At 31.1% G+C, this 18592-nt stretch overlaps 3 protein-coding genes across 8 annotated transcripts in view; 2 read left to right on the top strand and 1 right to left on the bottom strand.

Annotated features, from left to right (window-relative positions):
• LOC126734340 (aldehyde dehydrogenase, mitochondrial) overlaps nucleotides 1-18592 on the top strand; it is a 144077-nt gene that overhangs the window by 18718 nt on the left and 106767 nt on the right. The window lies entirely within an intron of this gene.
• Nucleotides 1-18592, top strand: part of LOC126734342 (homeobox protein Hox-B1) — an 82551-nt gene that overhangs the window by 17996 nt on the left and 45963 nt on the right. The gene's annotated exons all lie outside the window — the stretch shown is intronic.
• LOC126734338 (aminopeptidase N-like) overlaps nucleotides 1-18592 on the bottom strand; it is a 110407-nt gene that overhangs the window by 66602 nt on the left and 25213 nt on the right. Inside the window, exon 1 of one of the 6 annotated variants that reach the window (XM_050437916.1) lies at nucleotides 5009-5289. The exons of 1 other annotated variant lie outside the window; for it this stretch is intronic. The gene's annotated coding sequence lies outside the window, so the exon portion shown is untranslated. Of the gene's footprint in view, nucleotides 1-5008; nucleotides 5290-18592 lie in introns of those variants that run through there. 4 more of the 6 variants (XM_050437913.1, XM_050437911.1, XM_050437912.1 and 1 more) reach the window with 4 other exon arrangements.

Raw genomic sequence — 18592 nt, 5'->3', positions numbered from 1 at the left:
AAATATGATATTATAATATTAAAAAGTCTTTAAGAGTATTTTTTGAAGGGATTGAAAAATAACAGAAGCCGGAAGAAGTCGACGGGTTGAAGGACAAAAAAGTTATACAGTGTGGTGACTTTAACTGGAATAAATTCAGTTAAAACTAATCAAATTTTATCTCGCAAAATTCCTGAGACCCGTCGATTTTTGTTTATTTTTTTTCACATTTCAAGATTGTTTTTGTATTTTTTCACCTATAGGGGGGGTCCAAATTAACCCAAACTTTTTTTTTCAAATGGAAATCCACTTTTTTTAAACTCTCATTGAAAAGAGCCCTTTTTCCTGATTTGCTATTTACTCTATTGCCCTATTTTCTTTTGTGATTATCTAAAGGAGAAATACAAAAAAAAAATAAAAACCATTAAATTATTAAAAGTCTCGAAATATTTTGTGTTGGTAAATTTTTGGCGTGTTTGTTTATTTTATTGGTATCGAGACATTTCCTGACATTGTTGTAGTGTCACTGTTAAAGTGAATTTCAACCAGTTGTTAAATAAGTTAACTTATATTGAAAAAATGCCTTATTTATCCGAATCCCACAAGATTGAAATCTTAATGATGATTGGTTATGGGGACAGAAGTCGTACTCAGCTAGAGGTTGTCCACTTATTCAGGCAGAAATATCCAGATTTGCCATCTATTAACCAAGGTACGGTTAGTAAAATCGAAAGCAGATTTCGAGAAGTTGGGCATGTGAGTGATGTTTCAAGACAAAGGTCTTCTAAAATCGATGAAAACACCCAATTAAATGTATTGTTAGCGATGGAAGAAAATCCGGTAACTGCAGCCAGAAGAGTAGCTCGCGAAAACTCTATTCATCATAAATCTGTGCTAAAAATTTTAAAAAGTGCAAACAAACGACCTTATAAAATGCAACCCGTTCAAGAGTTATTGAAAGACGATCCAGATCGTAGAGTTCAGTTCTGTGAATTAATGATGAACGCCGTTGACGAAAATCGCATATCTTCGGAGTGGATCCTTTTTTCTGATGAGGCTACATTTACCCTAAATGGCCATGTTATTAAGCATAACTATCGTTACTGATCTCACGAGAACCCACACTGGGTAAGGAAAACTAATACACAATATCCCCAGAAAACTAATGTTTGGGCTGGCATAATTGGCAGGCAAGTTATAGGGCCCATATTCCTCAATGATACTTTAACTGGGAAAAGATATCTAGAATTTCTTAAATATGAACTAGTTCCAGTCTTACGTGCCTTATATCCGAGTCAGTTCGATCCAGATTTGTATGATGAAAGAATCTGGATGCAACAAGATGGTGCTCCCCCACATTATGCACGTAATGTACGCCAGTATTTAGATGACAATTTTCCAAACAGATGGATTGGTAGAAGGGGTGCAATCGAGTGGCCGGCACGTTCTCCCGATCTCACCCCACTTGATTTTTTTCTATGGGGACATTTGAAAAGTCAAATTTATATGAGCAAACCAGGAAACCTAGATGAACTCAAAGAACGTATAAGGCAAGAAATCCGACAAATATTTCCAGAAGTGTTAGAAAATGTCAGAAACGAATTTTATTATCGTCTTGGGCTTTGTCAACAAGTAAATCATTATATGTCATAGTATCAATCATAGCTCATTTTGAGCATCTTATACATTAAACGCAACTTTTAATAATTTAATGGTTTTTATTTTTTTTTCGTATTTCTCTTTCCATTTGAAAAAAAAAGTTGGGGTTAATTTGGACCCCCCCTGTAGGTGAAAAAATACAAAAACTATCTTGAAATGTGAAAAAAAAACAAAAATCGACGGGTCTCAGGAATTTTGCGAGATAAATTTTGATTAGTTTTAACTGAATTTATTCCAGTTAAAGTCACCACACTGTATACAATTATTTTTCTAACATTTCATTGAAGGCCGTTTAGTAGAATCGGTATATTAATTTAGAGATCATGAAGAAATATATTTACTTTTATATTTTGATGAGAAGTTGGTCGGCTAAATATTTGATTTCATATTGTGGTATTTCTTTGAGAGAAAAAAATACGATTGGAGAGAATAATATTACTACCATAAAATTGCAATAAACTTTGAAGTTTGCTTCAAGAACCTAAGGTACGAGCTATGAAAGGATTAAGAGATTAAATGATTTCTTAAACATATTTTTTAACGTTGTTTTCCAAATAAAAGAAAATTTAATATATATTCCTTTATTGTGAAACTTTTGAACTGACAAAAGCAGTTTCCTTTATGAATGCTTTTCAATTAATTCTGTTTTATTAATGTTCTCAGTAGTAGGGATATAAGGACATTTATAATAATTAACAGAAATTCCATTAGGCGTTGGCGACTAATATATTACAAAAAAACACAATGAAGCATCATTAAGCTAATGTTGAATATTAGTCTGAAAAATTACTTAAGCACTTTAATCTTACTTCTAAGCTTTACCTAATGAAGATTTTTATCACCTTCATGTATTATAATATTTACGGTTTAGTTTACCATATGAGCTGCCAAATGAAAACGGTAGGTAGATATGGTCATTTACACATTATTTTAAGAAATTTTGCACTGCCATAGAATCTAATAAATTTCTTAATATACTGATATAAACCTTAATTATACCCATTAAAATAATTTGGTTTCCAGTTTTAACGGCCTACGTATCCGTTCTGTAATTCTTGGCGTAGGCCCGAAAACCGGTACACCTTAAGATTTTTACAAATATTTAAGTAAATATAATAACGAGTAATTTAATTCACCCAAATCGGTTGCTATTTATAGGGTTAATTTAATTAAATAGTACGGATATTTATTTTTAAAAATGTAGGAAAAATAAACAAAGAATCTGGAAGCTGTCTAATTATATAATATAATAATTTTTATTGGTTATTTTGCAGTTTAAAAAATATTAAAATTAAAAGCTTGATTTTAATATATTTTTTACATTTTTTGTGCTTGTTTGCACGCTCCTCCTTTGTTGACTGCTTATTATTTGATTATTATTATAATTTTTTTAATATACTTACTATTTTTTTTAAATCTTTATTCAATAAATCTTAGATTTATTTTGTTTAAAATGCAAATAGCTTTTTAGTTTTTGATATACATATCTGCTTTTGAAGGATAATAAGAAGTATGTAAAGAGAAGTAAGAAAAGTGGAAAATTTTTTGAATTTTTTATATTTATCTTTAGGTTTGATTATTTAAAAAAAAATATTTTACCTAAGAAAGGTGTATTTTAATGACAAAAATTAGGAAAATATATTAAGAATTTAAAACAAATTAAGCAACCCTAATAATCATTTGAAACACTAATACTCTTTTTTAACAATTATTTTAACCTTTATTACTTCCTTTCATGCAATTCAGCTAAATTAAAAAAATCCCACAATTACTTTTTTAATTTTTATTTATATCTGCTTTTGAAGGAAAAATATATAATTACAAAAATTACTTAAATTATATCTAGTTATTAGAGGTTAAATCCCTTTTTCCTTAGAAAAAGATAATTTTTAAATTGTGTTTTTTTCCAACAGTTTAATTTTCAAAATGTAAGAAATTAACAAGCCTTTCAATATTTTTTTAAAACAATTTACCTACAATATTTTAATATTCTTTCTCTGTACTCGTATTTCTACTATTTATTAATTTTCATTCATTATTATTTTCTGCTTTTTATCAGTTTTAATTTTTTTATATATGTATTTGTATATGAATGTATAATTTTGAATTTTTAGGTTTAGGTTTAATAATTTTTAGGTAATTATATTATATTTTATTAAAATAAATTTTTTTTACATTTTAAATTCTGAAATTATTTTTTGAAAAAAAAACTGGGAACAAAACAAGTAAATATAGGACCCATACATAATAAAGTTGTAATTACATTACATTCAATTACAAAGCTAAAATTAAAAGAAAAAAATATTCGAAAAAATAAACGAAAATTTGTCAACATATTATTGGTCAAGGAAGTTCATTAAAAGATGGAGTCAATTGGCTTATCACTTCCAGTTTCATCGAAATTTTGATCACAACTTTTGATTTTTGTTAAAATTGCGTTTATATTTCATGTTCATTTAATAGAAAATTCATATGTTAAGTCGAATATAAACTTTAAACTTATCTGTCAAAAAATTTAAGTTTTTAGAATTCAAGTTCATTTATTTTTGTGCTAATAGTGTGCCTTAATTTAAAAAAATGGTGCAAATATGTAATATTCTTATAATTTTTTTTTCGAAAAGCATGATCTTAATAGATCCAAATTAAAAAATAATATTTAATGCAGGACGATCTGTATATCTAAACGAAAATAAAATGTTTAGTAAAACTTTGTAAATCGAAGAACAATAAACAACAAATAAACGAAAATTTGTCAACATATAATTGGTTAAGGAAGTTCATTAAGAGATGGACTCAATTGGTTTATCACTTCCAGTTTCACCGAAAATAACCACAATTTTTGATTTTTGTTTAAGTTGTTTTTATGTTTTATGTTTATTTGATAGAAAATTCATATGGTAAGTCGAGTATAAACTTTAAACTTATCTGTCAAAAAATTTAAGTTTTTAGTATTCAAGTTCATTTATTTGTGTGCCTTAATTTAAAAAAATGGTGCAAATATGTAATATTCTTATAATTTTTTTTGGAACAACATGATTTTAATAGATCCAAATAATTAAAAAACAATATTTAATGCAGGACGATCTGTATACCTAAACAAAAATAAAATGTTTACTAAAATTTTGTAAATTTAAGAACAAAATTTAATAGTCTTTCATTTAAAAATAAAAAAATGCAAAAATCGTTAAAAAATAGATAAAAATCAATGAAAAAATTCTTGAAAAAACTATTAAATTTAATAAAACTATTTAAAGAAACAACATCTTTTATTTTTTTTTTTAAATTCGTTTAGATAAATAAAAAAAAAAATAAATCAAAATTTATGGTTCTTTTTAAAAAAAAAATTTTATACATTAAAATTGATATTCACCAATATTTTTAATGAAAATAACACGGGTAATCTCAAGCAATTTCAAGGTGAAAATGCTAAAAATCACTCTTATCAGCTTAATCACTAATCACATTACTAACACAATCGCACCTCGTTCGCCGGCACCTATTGTTAAACGCGCGAAAAAAAAACTGAAAGAAATAATTTAAGAGGGACATATTCGTATATCCATTCAACTTTTTCAGCGGTATCAGTAGATCGAGCAAGCGTGGTTTAATTTGAGACAAAATCAGCACAAAATACGTCTGTCCTCGTTTAATTCTCCCGGTAAGAGTCAGACCGAGTACTGTTTTAGTGGTACATACATGGATCCCCTCTACGAATTGCATATGTTGCACATTAACTAAGTAATAAAACTATATATAATATAATACTAAGGTTAGCATTATACTGTATGACTTTATGGAGATTTTTTGATAGTGGGTTCTATATAATGAAATTCTCGTGACTATGATGATGACGTGACTAGGATTTTCGACGTTTTTTGGGTTATCTAAGTGATCTTGTAATATAATATATAAGTAGGATTTAAATAAAAGTTGGCAAAAAAACACATCACAATATTGAATTTGGAAGTGTACCAACAGATGTATAATTCAAATGCACTAAACTATAACAAAATTATATCTATAATAAGAATATACTCACCATAGAAAATCAAATAAATAAGCTACAATCCGATGCAGTTTTTGACCAATCTCACCCAAGATATAAGACTTATATAAGATACATTTTTCAGGATTCTTCCTGAGCAGGAATTTCCAATGAAAAACTTTTATATCAAGTATTGAAAACAACGATCTAGAAAAGGTTCAAATTGCTCCTGCAATTTACCAGATTCTGTCACCATCAGCAGATTGGCTTTTTTATTTTAATTGCTCCTTTCTATAGTTCTATTTAGTAATAACACGTTTTTCGACTGATGCTATGTTAGCTCCTGGCAATTTATGTTTTCCGTTGCAAAAAGTTATCTTTTTTCAGTTTGCACTGTTGTTTGTAGTTCGCGGACGGCTTTTGCTCTATTTAAAACCACTTTATTTGTCTGCGTGATATTCGTCTTTATAGCCACATTTTAAATGCTTCAAGACGAGTAATAGTTGCTGCTTTTAAGGTGCAAATCTCTGTCCCATACAACAGTATGGACTATATGTAGCACTAGCTCATTTTCTGGCGGAGTTTTGAATTTAGATTATTATTGCAGAAAAGTGATCTAATTTTTTGAAAGTTTGCGCGAGCCGACTCGATTTTGCGCTCGACTTCTTTATTCGGGTCGAGATGCTGTGTAATGTAACAACCAAGATATTTCAAACATGGAACCCTTTTAAGGCGTTGACCTTAGAACATTGAAAGGCCTTTCAATGTTCTAAGGCGTTGACCTAGTTTTAGTGGTATTTATTTTTAGACCTATCCCTTTCCGTTGACAAGATTGCGGTGTCGTCGGCGTACCGGATGGTATTTATCAATTCGCCGTTAATCTTAACTCTGCACTTTTCACGCTATCAGTGGTGTCTGTTTGATCTGATCTAATGTCATTAAATGGTTCAGCTATGTATTCACTCTAGGCTTCAATAATTTCATTCGTCAATGATTAGGCTCCCTGTGTTATCAACCAGGATATTAGTAGTTTACCTAGGCCAGCAACTTTTCTAGCTTTATGTATGTACATACATATTGAATATGTCGTGTTTCCTTTCTAGCTCTTAGTGTCCCAGATCTGATTCCTAATTTTCTTTTCTTTATTCTTATATACCACCGTATTTGCTTTGAGTTCTCTTCGTTGTTCTATATATTCTAGTATTTTGTCAGTGATTGTTTTCTAGGTCTGACATTGGAAGTTGGATGTTGAGTTTTATGATCTTACCGAGCTTGCTCTGCAACAGTTTCCATCTATCATTGACGTTATCATTGGTGTTGGTGTTCCGTAGGTTATTGTTTTAAAGTATTTTCCAATATATTCCTGTTAAGTTTGTTTATGACGATTTTATCTCGATGCGAGTTCTTTTTTAGTCTCCTAGCTGAACCTTAATATCAGCAACCAGTGGATTATGATCAGATACCTACTATGTCCTATCTACTACCCTGTACTGGCAGGCCACTTCTGGGCCATTTTAGCCCCTATTTCTGCATTAATATCACCTATAATGTAGGTATTTTTATTACTCTTCAGACTCCTTAGTAGTATTTCGCCGAATTGTTCGTACAACATACTTCGTTCTCGTGCTGTTTATCTGCCCTGGGAGCATATACTTCTAATATATTAATGTTAAATGTGCCGCTGTTCAGTTGTAAGAGCATAATCCTGTCGTTTAAAGGGAGAGTGTTCTTAAAAAAATTCGCTTCAGAAATTATTCTAATAGCAGTTTGGAATAACTTCTCTCTTAAAAATAATCCAGAATATAGTAAATTCTGGTAAGTTAACCATTAATTAGAAAAGGATTTTGGAAAAAGTAGAAGTCAGAAAAAAATTTAACTTACTTCTTAAAAAATCTTATAGAGATCAGCCAGTGAGCTATTTGATCAACTCTGAGGTTTTAGATGACCACCAATTTTGAAGGAAATCGAGTTTTTATTATATTACTTACCATAGCAATTATTAATTATTTTTTTGGAAAAAAAACCTGGATTTAGAGTGAAATACATAGAAGCTGGTATTTTCCTACTGCCAATATATATTATTATTCATTTCATCAAATTGGTTGTGAAAATTTACCAATAGTGGTTTTTTGTATTACTGGGAAAATATAAATAAAATGGGTATGACAAGTTTTGATATTATTTTGATAAGTTAGAGACACATCAATTATAGCATTAATAAAATTACGATTTAATTAAAAACCACCTGTTAAACTGTTCTAAACTGTTATACGAGATTATTTTAGGTTTATGTCAAATCAGAAAAATGGTAATTAAAGCTCTCTTCTGTTAACTGCCAATCTACAACTAATAACTGTCATACACGTATTTTTAAACTTATGTGGAAATATATAAAAAAGTTTGCTCAATAGCCTCGCATCTTTTAACACTTCTATCGTCAACAAACTTCCAAAAAAATATATTGTATAATAAATATATCAACGAATCAAGTCCTATCCTTCATTAAATGCTATATTCTATAGATTGAAGAATAGGAATACTTTAGGTAAGAAATGGGGTATAAAGCCCAACATCCTACACTGACTATACAGGGTGTCCCGTATCGCTACGTTCAAATTTTGGAAGCTTAAAGTAAGCTTTATTTTAAGTAAAACAAAAGCAAAGCTTGTAGGTCTCTTTTTATTTGTTTCAAAGTTACACGGCCATGAATGTTATTAGAAGATAATCCTAAACATTAATTTGTAAAGTAAATAAAAAATTATTTTATTAAAAAAAAGGTTAATTGATAATATTTTCAAATTGTCCACTTACTTGTTAAATGCAGGCTTGTGCCCCTAAGCCAACAGAGGACGTAGTTATCCGTATTTGACCCCTGTTGTGTCTTATTTGTTCAGGAGCTTGCTAAATACGGTCCAATAACTCTTCCCTTGTATTTGAAACTTGCGCATAGATCAAATCTTTCATGTACTTCCATAAATAAAAATCAAAGGGATTGTGATCGCGTGATCTAGGTGGCCAAGCAACAGGACCACCTCGAGCAGTCCATTTTGGATGGTTGGACGTAACCCAGTTTTAGACAGCAATTCCGAAATGCAGTGCCATTTGGAACCACATATGTAGACGAATATTCAATGGGTTATCCTCCAAAAGTCCTTGCAGTTCTTCCATAAGAAAGTAAAGGTAACTGGCCGCATTCAACCTTGCAGGAAGCAGAACAGAACCAATCAACAAGTCATTGATTAAACCAGCCCAAACGTTAACAGAAAATTCATGTTTAAAATGAAGTACAGCTTTTGGATTTTTTGATTCCTACTGTCTTAATATTCAATTAGAATAAACTAGACGAGGATAGTGATCTTCCTCAAGCAAACCTTGTATCTTACGATAATGATACGGATGTAATCCTTCACGTTTTAAAATTTGTCAAAATCGCGTTGTCATTCGCGGTACTCCGACTTGTATAGAGATTGGACGTACACTGATAGTTGGATCTCTTGCAACAGTATCTAATACTCGTTGATCCAAGTCTGATGACAAGTTCACTCCCCGATCGAAATAATAATCACGCAGTTCGCATTCCCGAAATTATGTGTGTACTTCCAGTGTTCTGTAATGAGGATAGGCGCCTATTTGGAAGCCGATGTTCATATTTGATAACTGCTTGACGAGAGCTGCCGTTACAGTAGCCATGCACAAAATGGATGTCTACTTACTCTTAGAAGATAGGAAATCGGTAGGGCATTTTGATAAAAATACCGTCACTCACTAAGAAACCAGGAATAACTGCCTTGATCATAAAACAATTTCGTTGGTATTTATTGTGATCTCCGAAAAAAAATGTAGTTTTTATTTACTTTAGGAATTTATTTTTAGTATTACCCTCTAATAACATTATTTATGGGCGAGTAACTTTGAAACAAATAAAAATGGACCTACAAGTTTTGCATTATTTTTACTTAAAATTATGCGTACTTTATACCCCTAAAATTTGAACATAACGATACAGGACACCTTGTATATTGCTGTAATAAGACCTAGAGTAATAGATTCTGAGGGATGTGCGTGTATTCTATATAAGGAGGAACTGGAGAAGAAGGAAATATTAATTCTGCTACCGCTCAATCTGAAGCCAAAGAGCACTGTATGGCTAGAAGATTCCTTAAAGGTTGACATAGCAAGCAGGGATAAATGGCATAACAGAAAGCCTCCGTCTCGATAGAGTTTGCTAATATGGTATACAGACGGTTTAAGAATGGTCCTCACAGGGCTATCAGGAATCGGAGTATATTAGTGCTGAGCACTCCCCGATAAACGAGGGTTTTAAATGCCAGTATCCAGTTAAAGGACCTATCACCAGCCGGGTTTCGATCGAGGATAAGCTCTCTCGCTTGGGAAATATTCGACGGTCTTTTAAGCTGAAAGATTCGCAATTCTGGAAATGGCCACAAAGAAAAAGGTCAAAGAGAGTCCGGAAACTGAAAAAACATTTACTTCGATAGTCAGGCTACCTTAAAGATCATCTAAATATCCAGTACCAGTTCCAAATTGGTTGAAAAGTGCAGGAATGAGCTGGACACGTTCGGTAGGAAGGTAGACAGTCCGAGTTGTCGTGTTGAGTCCGGAGCACAGGGGAGAAGGGGGTAATAAGCTGGCGAACGAGTTCGCCAGGCTCGAATCATCTCTCTCACCGATTAGTCTCGAGCCCTAACTGGGATTAAGTAAGAGACACATTTTCCATATTCTAAACAGAGAAAGAAAATACTAGAGAAAGTCGGAGTAGAAACAGCGGGTGCCGAGAGGTTAAAAAACTGCTATCAATTTTAACTAAAGCTAGGAAAACGTATCTGCTGATAGCGTGGCATTTGGCACGGTGCTCTAGTTGTGGCATCTTAGGCACGGTGCTCTAGTTGTGGCGTGGCGCAGAAAATCACATATCATATTTATATAGGAGAATGCAAAAGATGGGTTAGGATCAGGAAAGGAACTATGGGTTTTCCTTTCTTGCACAAGAGAGACCAAGTCTGGTTTTCTTTATTGAGAAAACGGGTCTCCTGCTTTGGGAGACTAGATAGGCTAGCCAGCAGTAATGATCGGGTTTCAGAGGTTGGCGGAAAGAGACTCGCTGGACAGTGTCCCCCCACCATTACTACTGCTACTAGGACTAGTTAATTAGAACCTTACTGATTGGTATTAGATAGTAGAATATCAATATTTATCCTCAGATTGCGCAATACACTGCGAAGGAAAATTGAGAATAACCAGCCTACTGACAATGTTCTCTATATCCAAGTCAAGTAATGATTCTTATAGCTTTACATTGTAATGAATATGCTGGTGAGATATAAGTCCGAAGAGAAAATAAGATATACCGAAATAACGAGAATTAAGTAGTTTCATTATGCTATTGATACACAGCCACAAGGTTTTGAAGTAAGTTTTTTCTTAATTTATTGTAAAGAATATTAATATGTTCGATACAAAATGCTATATTTTAATAAACCTAGCACCTGGTGACCTCTCTTTGCTCGACCAAATTCTCTTATCTTCTATATCCTATGAGATATATTAAGAGGCTTTAATCAATAAGTCAACGATTTTAGTCCTACTCTTCAATCAATATCGTAAATCAACGTTAACAATCTTATAGTATTGATCGAAAAGTATCAATACTTTGAGCCTCAGACAGTAAAATAGTAGAAATCAGAATACTTACTTGGTCTCTAGTCCTTGACTATAAGGACTACCTATGGGTTGGTATTAAGACCAATATTTCTTTTCAAACTGCGCAGGTTTTCAAACGTATATTCGGAAGGAACATTGGAAATACTTAGTTTAATAAATACATGCTAAGAATTTTCTCCATAGCTAAGTCTAACGATTATTCTTATAGCTGTACGTTGCAATCTAAATACTCTAATGTATTTATGGCATAGCTTAATATAGCAAGTAGCTTTAAGTTATTTTTGACACGCAGCCTATAAGGCTTTGGAGATAAAATAAGTTTTTACTTAATATATAATTAATGCATCTTTGAGCCAATCTAAACCCCGAAGAATTTGACGTGATTGACGTAACAATGTTGGTTAAGAATGAGTCTGTTCTGAGCAAACTATTGCTCTTGCAAAGGTTTTCAGTTTCACTACTGCGGTGCTATCAATAGGTTATGTTGTATGATGCTGATGCACTTGCTGTAAAAATTAACATTTAAAAAATCATTCATATAAAAAAGAAATAAAATTAAGATTAAGACTGGGGCATAACTAAAATATATATTTTTTCAAGTACCCCATTATTTTTTACACTTTTGACTGATGACATGCTAGCAACCCTTACAACCGGTTCGGTCACATATACTACGCTCATAGAATCCCAATTTTTTTTTATTTAACAATAATGATTTTATGATTGATACAATCAGTTTCAATGTTTACTCAAGTACTAGAATTGAATTTTAAAACATTAAATATATCTGATTTTTCCAATTCTTAAGAACCTTATGCCTAACTTTCCTGGTAAAGGATTCTTTATCTTGCCTTTGGGTTAATAACTCATTTAAGATAATTTGGTTAAAATAAAGGTTTTAGAAATATTATAATTGATATTTTCTAAGGTAACATTTTGGTACAAATAGATAATACTAATAAAATGTTAATGTTTTTGGCAAAACCAGGGATGAATTCTTCACAGATGATAACAATAAATAAAAGGTAATATTTCAAATATTTGTTATTGAACTAGTCTCTTACGTAGTATTGAAAAAGCTTTCGAATTTAACTAAAAAACCCTATCTTCTAAAAGTATATCTCAGGCGAATAAATATTACTGCAATTTAAAAAAAGAAGCCGTTTAGTACTCAATTGAAAAGCTAAATACAATAGATACTAATACCAAAAATAATTTATAAGGCATCTCATCTGTTTTTTAATTGATTTAATTTTATTGTTTAAATCCAATTTTGCTACAAAATTATCCAAGAACGATATTCATAAAAACGCCAATGCCTTCATCACAGTGTTAATTAAATTTTTATGTGAATATACAACTTTTCTTTGTGGTTGTTCCTTAATCACCGCAAATTTATTATTGTCTGACTGACCCAGTTTTAACTTAAATTAAACGCAGTAAAATTTAAATAAATCTATTTATTATTATTGTTTAACGACCAAATGACATAAGGGAATGACCGCCATACCGACCGCAAAGTCGTTTAATTTGATTGGTCTTAAACGGATGTGAGACAAAAATAATTTTGTTGAGATAAAGTAAAATTAAAAATTACTCAACTTAGGTAATAACGATTTATAACCAAAAAACTAAATTTATTTTTTTATTGATTTATAAAACGCAATCAATTAAAAAAATCGTTTTTAAAAGTAGAAATTATTCTTGTTAAATATAGAACTGAGTATAAAATAGTTTAAACAGGCAATGATATAAAATAAGAAAAACAATTGTTAAGTGTTTTTAAAATATTTAATAAAAATAATATTTCAAAAATACAGTCTTGACCAAGTGTTTTAATTGAACTATCAGATAATTTAATGAATAATTATAAATAAGTATTTTAAAAATTTAATAATTTTTAAATTATTAAATTATATAATTATAAAATAATGTTCATGTAGTTAGTGGCCTTAACAAGACCTTATCCAGCTTTAGTAGCTACAACAAAGCAACTGAAGATTCTACTATTTTTACTTTTTCACATAATAAATAATTCAACAGAGTGAATCAACCGTTCATTTAAATAAACAAGACATTACTTATTATTTAACACTTGTGGTGTTTAAAGGTTTGATCCTCCAGATGTTGAGAGTTCCAAGCGTATAGAGAAATATTATATACCACAATAATCTGTTCTTGCTTTTTGAGTAATAAGAGGAGTTTTTTTTAAAAGTGGGATGAAATATTTTTGCTTTTCTTTTAAGACTCGGAATTTTCTAAATTAAAGCAAAATTGTGCAATTATCAGCACCAAGTTTTTCTCTAAGTAGACCAAATTAGATGTTAAATGGCATCGTTGACAAACATTTTCATGTGTTGACTTTCAGCTCTAAGCTACCTCTTAACACTTTTCCAAATTCAGTAAAAATCTAGTGGGACCCTTTCAACTTTTGATTATTACTCTTCTTCTAATACTTTCTATTTATCTTTAATTAAATTTTCCATGTTTTTTTTAATCGTTAATATATTATATTATCTTTATAATAACCGTGCACTTTAAAGAAATATTTCATCTTTGCTTTTCATTTTTATCCTGAAGGATGGCCATTGGGTACCAAAAACTACTTTTAACAATTTTATATAAATCATGAAATTTTCAAATTGTAAGATTTTTTTTCACTTTCGCCTTTTCGTAGCATATAAAAAAATTTAGAATAAAAACAACAACATTTTTAATAAATTTCAAACAGTCTTAACTACCTCATAAAATGTTTGGCCCTAGAACACCCTTATTAAATATACTTTTTATATTTCAAATTCTTGAAAACCAGTTACCATTTGAAAACCATTGAAATGAAAACCTTTTTAGAATTCACTGTGTGAACTGGAATTGATGAGAGATTGGCACTATTGGATTAAAAAATGCACTTGTCTTATTACTTAGGTGATGTATTTACTATTCATTGGTTACATGTCCTTCATCTGCAAAGTTCCTGGTTTGTATAAACACAGGAAAGCTCAAAAACAATTTTAGTCTGTGTGTCTTGGTATCTTAATTACAAGGTAATGCTTGACCTACAAAATACAACCTGAACAAGTTTTTGTTTATCACCAGCACTTAAATGCTATTATCCTCTTTACCTTCTCTAAATCCAAAAACCTATCTATCGATTTCACTCTTTGGAGGATATAAATTTTAAGCTTATTTAATCTAACTCTAAATCTAGATTATTTTCTGCTCCAAAATTCTGTAGAAAATTCAGATGTTTTATATGAAAAATTTTCCAAATTGTAGTTTACAGGGCGTTTTTTCTTTAACTGAGCAAAGACCAGTTCTAAGGCCTCTGCCTAAAGATATAAGATCTTAGTCTTAATCTATACTCTCGCTTATGTAGATTTTTTTGAAATGTTTAATTAGGGGACAGAGTGTGCACTGATGTGATGCACATTTCAGTTCTGATTAAGTTTTTGAATAACAATAGTTCTCCGTTAATTTTTCTTCCAATACACTTTAAATCCACAAAATTAGATAATTAAGGGATTATTGTTAAAAATTACCATTATTTTTTTAATATCTTCTCCAGTCTTCTACTGTTCTTCGGCATAGCTTTTAACTGTCAACATATAACATATAACCTATAGTACTTTAACATCATCTAATGATCCAACAACTTTATTTCTCATTTTTAATCTGATTAATCTAATTAATTTAATTTGACTTAATCATTTATAAATTAAAAGTCGTAGTTTTTAGACCTTTAATAGAGAATTTACCAGTTCTAGTCAATAAGAAAATTGCAACATTTGAAGTCACTACCTGAAAAATATTAAAACAGTATGTCCACTCAGTTTAAGGTTTTGACTTTTTATATTAATAATAATAATAATAATAATAATAATAAAATAATAACGTTTATTATTTACTAACAAATTAAAAAGAAGAGAAAGTAAATAGTAAGAAAAATAAAAGACAATATATCAGACTCTTGCGCAATGTAAATTCTGTTCCTCTTACATGGCAAACGCTTAATTAAACTAGAGTAAAAGTACCTACATACATATTAATTAATACATAATGTGTTCAATTTGTACATATTATAGAATTTTATTTCAAAAGACTCATTTTTTTCTTTACTGGTTTGACAGTAATTATTGTTTTTATTTTCCTAAAATCAATTCATTTTTGAATTGAATTATGGATATACCTTTGAAAGCTATTTATTATATAAGTTCGGAGAGGATCAATCTTTTAAAATCCTATTAAAAATTTGTATAGAAGGAAACAACACTATTTTGAGAAAATATTTCAAAAATAAATGGACGACGACGACGTTTTACATCCTTTCAATGATTAAAATGTGATAAAAGAAGAGAGTCGCAAAGCGCCTGTAATATTTGCATCCAAGTAATGTTTATGACGATAGATGGTTTTTAAGGCATAGTAAGATTTTTAAAGTATGTACAATATGTGATTAGAAAATTATATGTTGTGACTCAAAAATTAGACTCAAGCATTTAGTGTTTTCAAAAATTTCAAGTATCAGTTTATCAATACTTATAGCTAACTCCTGAGATACGTGAACAATATTGTTTGTACCAAAAAATTACTTTGCACCTTTGAGGAGTTAATTTCAAAGTATGTTTATTGTAGACATTTAGAGGTGCAGTTTTGTAATAGGCTCTGTGATATTGGGATGGTAAAAATAAACAATATATTTTATCTACTACCCTTATAAATGATATCTACAATATTTATTACACTGAGAAAAACACGATGTACGTTAGTCAAATAGGGCGAGTATTGTAGCACTCCCAATCAGGACGTTGAAACCTTATGCGATTTACGGCACACTATAAAAAGCGTCTACTCCTCGAAATTTAGATGGCACTACGAATGCAAAACTAGTTAAACTATCGCTTTTACCGAGGATGCACGGACTGCCAAGCATCAAATTATGTCATATAAATTGCGGCCATTTTTCATATTTCTTTAGCTTGCACAGGCTTTCTTTTTAGTTCTGCCGGAAAACTAACTTTCATTAATCAAATTTTGCGAAAAATCTTAATAAAATTGATCTGTTCTCATATTTCGCCCGAAATGTTTCCAGTTATTTAGTTCAGTGTATTGTGTGTCAGCTGTGATTAATTTTCATTTGGACATGATTGTGACAGTCACAAGTCCTCGATTTGTCACTTTTTCTATTTTCGTACTATAATTTCTGAAAGAACCTCGTTTAAGTGACTAAGTTTAAGCGCACGGTATATTAGAGCAAAATACATATATTTTAATATATATTTACATATACATATATTTTAATATATATTTGTGATGTATTATTCTAATAACTTGCAGACACACGTTTTAAGTAATTTCTAACAACAATCAACCATTTCTTTTAAAGAAATATTTTTTGTTACTACACAATTGGTAGTTTGCTAAAGAGGCCTTAAATTAAAAAATGAAAAGTATTGCCGCAAACTTTTAGCGAGTTAAAGTTCTTAAGTGGTTGCTTGAGCGAAGCCTCTAGGAGCTTAGTTGCTACTGAACCAAAAACTGTCGAGAGGCATATTTAATATCGAGTATTTTCTCCACGTGCCCGAATGATTGCTTATATTCTTCTTGGCATCTGGGACCGTCTTTTTGAAGCATAAGACTTAAGTCGATTTCGAAGTCTTTGCCCAAGCATATCCCAAACATGTTCAATTAGGTTCGCATGCGGACTTAACGCTGGCCACTGCAATACAGAAATTTCTACATCGTTTAAATGTTCTTGAGTAATTTCCACAGTATGGGGTCTGTTTTTATCATGTCTCAAAATAAATTAAGTTCCAATAAAATCAAATCCTTAAGAATTCATTAATATACCTAAAAGCAGCTAAGGGGTTTGGGAATGACGTAAAACTCATACCGCTAGAGAAATTCTAGCCCACACCATAAGTGAAGCTTCTTGCCTACCTTAGAACTAAAGGTACATTCTGTAAAACTTTCTTATGGTCTTCGCAATATCCTTTTACGACCATCCGGAGTCTGTAGGCTAAATTTCGACTCATTAGTATACAGATCGTGTTATCGTGAGCTACGTATTACCCAAAATAATGGCAACACCGCTTGGTTGCGGCTTGCAGGCGGCGGAATTTTTCGTTTTTATTTTTTTGAACCGGGAGTCAGGAGACCTCACTTTGCTGTGTTACTGCACGTTGCATTAATAATTTTTGAGCGTTATTTTCATGTTTTTTTCACTATGGCTGTTTATACCCCTTCCGAAAGAGTTCAACTAATTAAATGGTTTTATGGAGGCAATTCGGCAGTATAATGTAGAGATTTGTTTTCAGTAACATTTGAGAATAGACCGATTCCTTGTGCAAAAATGGTTTTAAATGTGCTTACAAATTTTGAGACATCTTTTTGTCTTCAAGATTGTAAAAAATGACACACAAAACGTCAAGAACCACCTGTTGAAGTGGTCCAGGATATAGAACGGCGGGAAGAAATGGTTTGCAGTACCCTAGTACTTGATTCGACTCGGTCCACTAGAAGTGTTGGAGAGGAACTGGGAATGAGCAATAAAACTATTGCTCGTATCTGGAAAAAATATGGTTACAAATGTTTCAAGTATTCAAAAACTCAGGAAATATTTCCTGAAGACCAGTGGCGAAGAATGGAATTTTGTGAAAACATGATGGAAAAGGCAAATGAAAACGAATATTTTTTAAAAAATATTTTGTTTTCTGATGAATATTCTTTTCCATTACATGGCAAACACAATCCTTCCATTGTTCGTTATTGGTCTCAGGAAAACGAGAACAGAAGTTTTCAGTTTCGTACCCAGTATCCTAACAAATTGAATGTTTGGGCAGGTATTTTGGGCGACAATGTTATAGGGCCATTTTTTATTGATGGCACTTTAAACGCCCAAAAGTACCTTGAGTTGCTGCAAAACCAAGTTCTTCCTGCCATTCAAATCCTACCTGATGTAGACCTGGGATCGGTTTATTTTCAGCAAGATGGCTGTCCTGCTCATAACGCGGCTAGGGTAAAAGAATTTTTAACAAATACTTTTCCTAACCGCCTTATTAGTGGGACTGGCGATATTAAATGGCCTCCTAGATCTCCAGATATGTCTCCAATCATTTACAAGCATAAATTTAGTAGGCCAACAAATTTAGAGGAGTTGCGAAATAAAATTGTCGAAGGTGCCAATTCCATTTTACCTGAAACTCTTTTAGAGGTGCGAAATAGCTTTTACGATAGGTTGAGTTTTTGTTTAGCGAAAGAAGGCGGTTTATTTGAGCCTTTTATTTAAAA

The sequence above is a fragment of the Anthonomus grandis genome, chromosome 3 (assembly GCF_022605725.1).
Source record: "Anthonomus grandis grandis chromosome 3, icAntGran1.3, whole genome shotgun sequence".
Classification (NCBI taxonomy): Eukaryota; Metazoa; Arthropoda; class Insecta; order Coleoptera; family Curculionidae; genus Anthonomus; species Anthonomus grandis.
The sequence above is the reverse complement of the archived record's forward strand: the minus strand, read 5'-3'. Positions and strand labels throughout refer to the sequence as shown.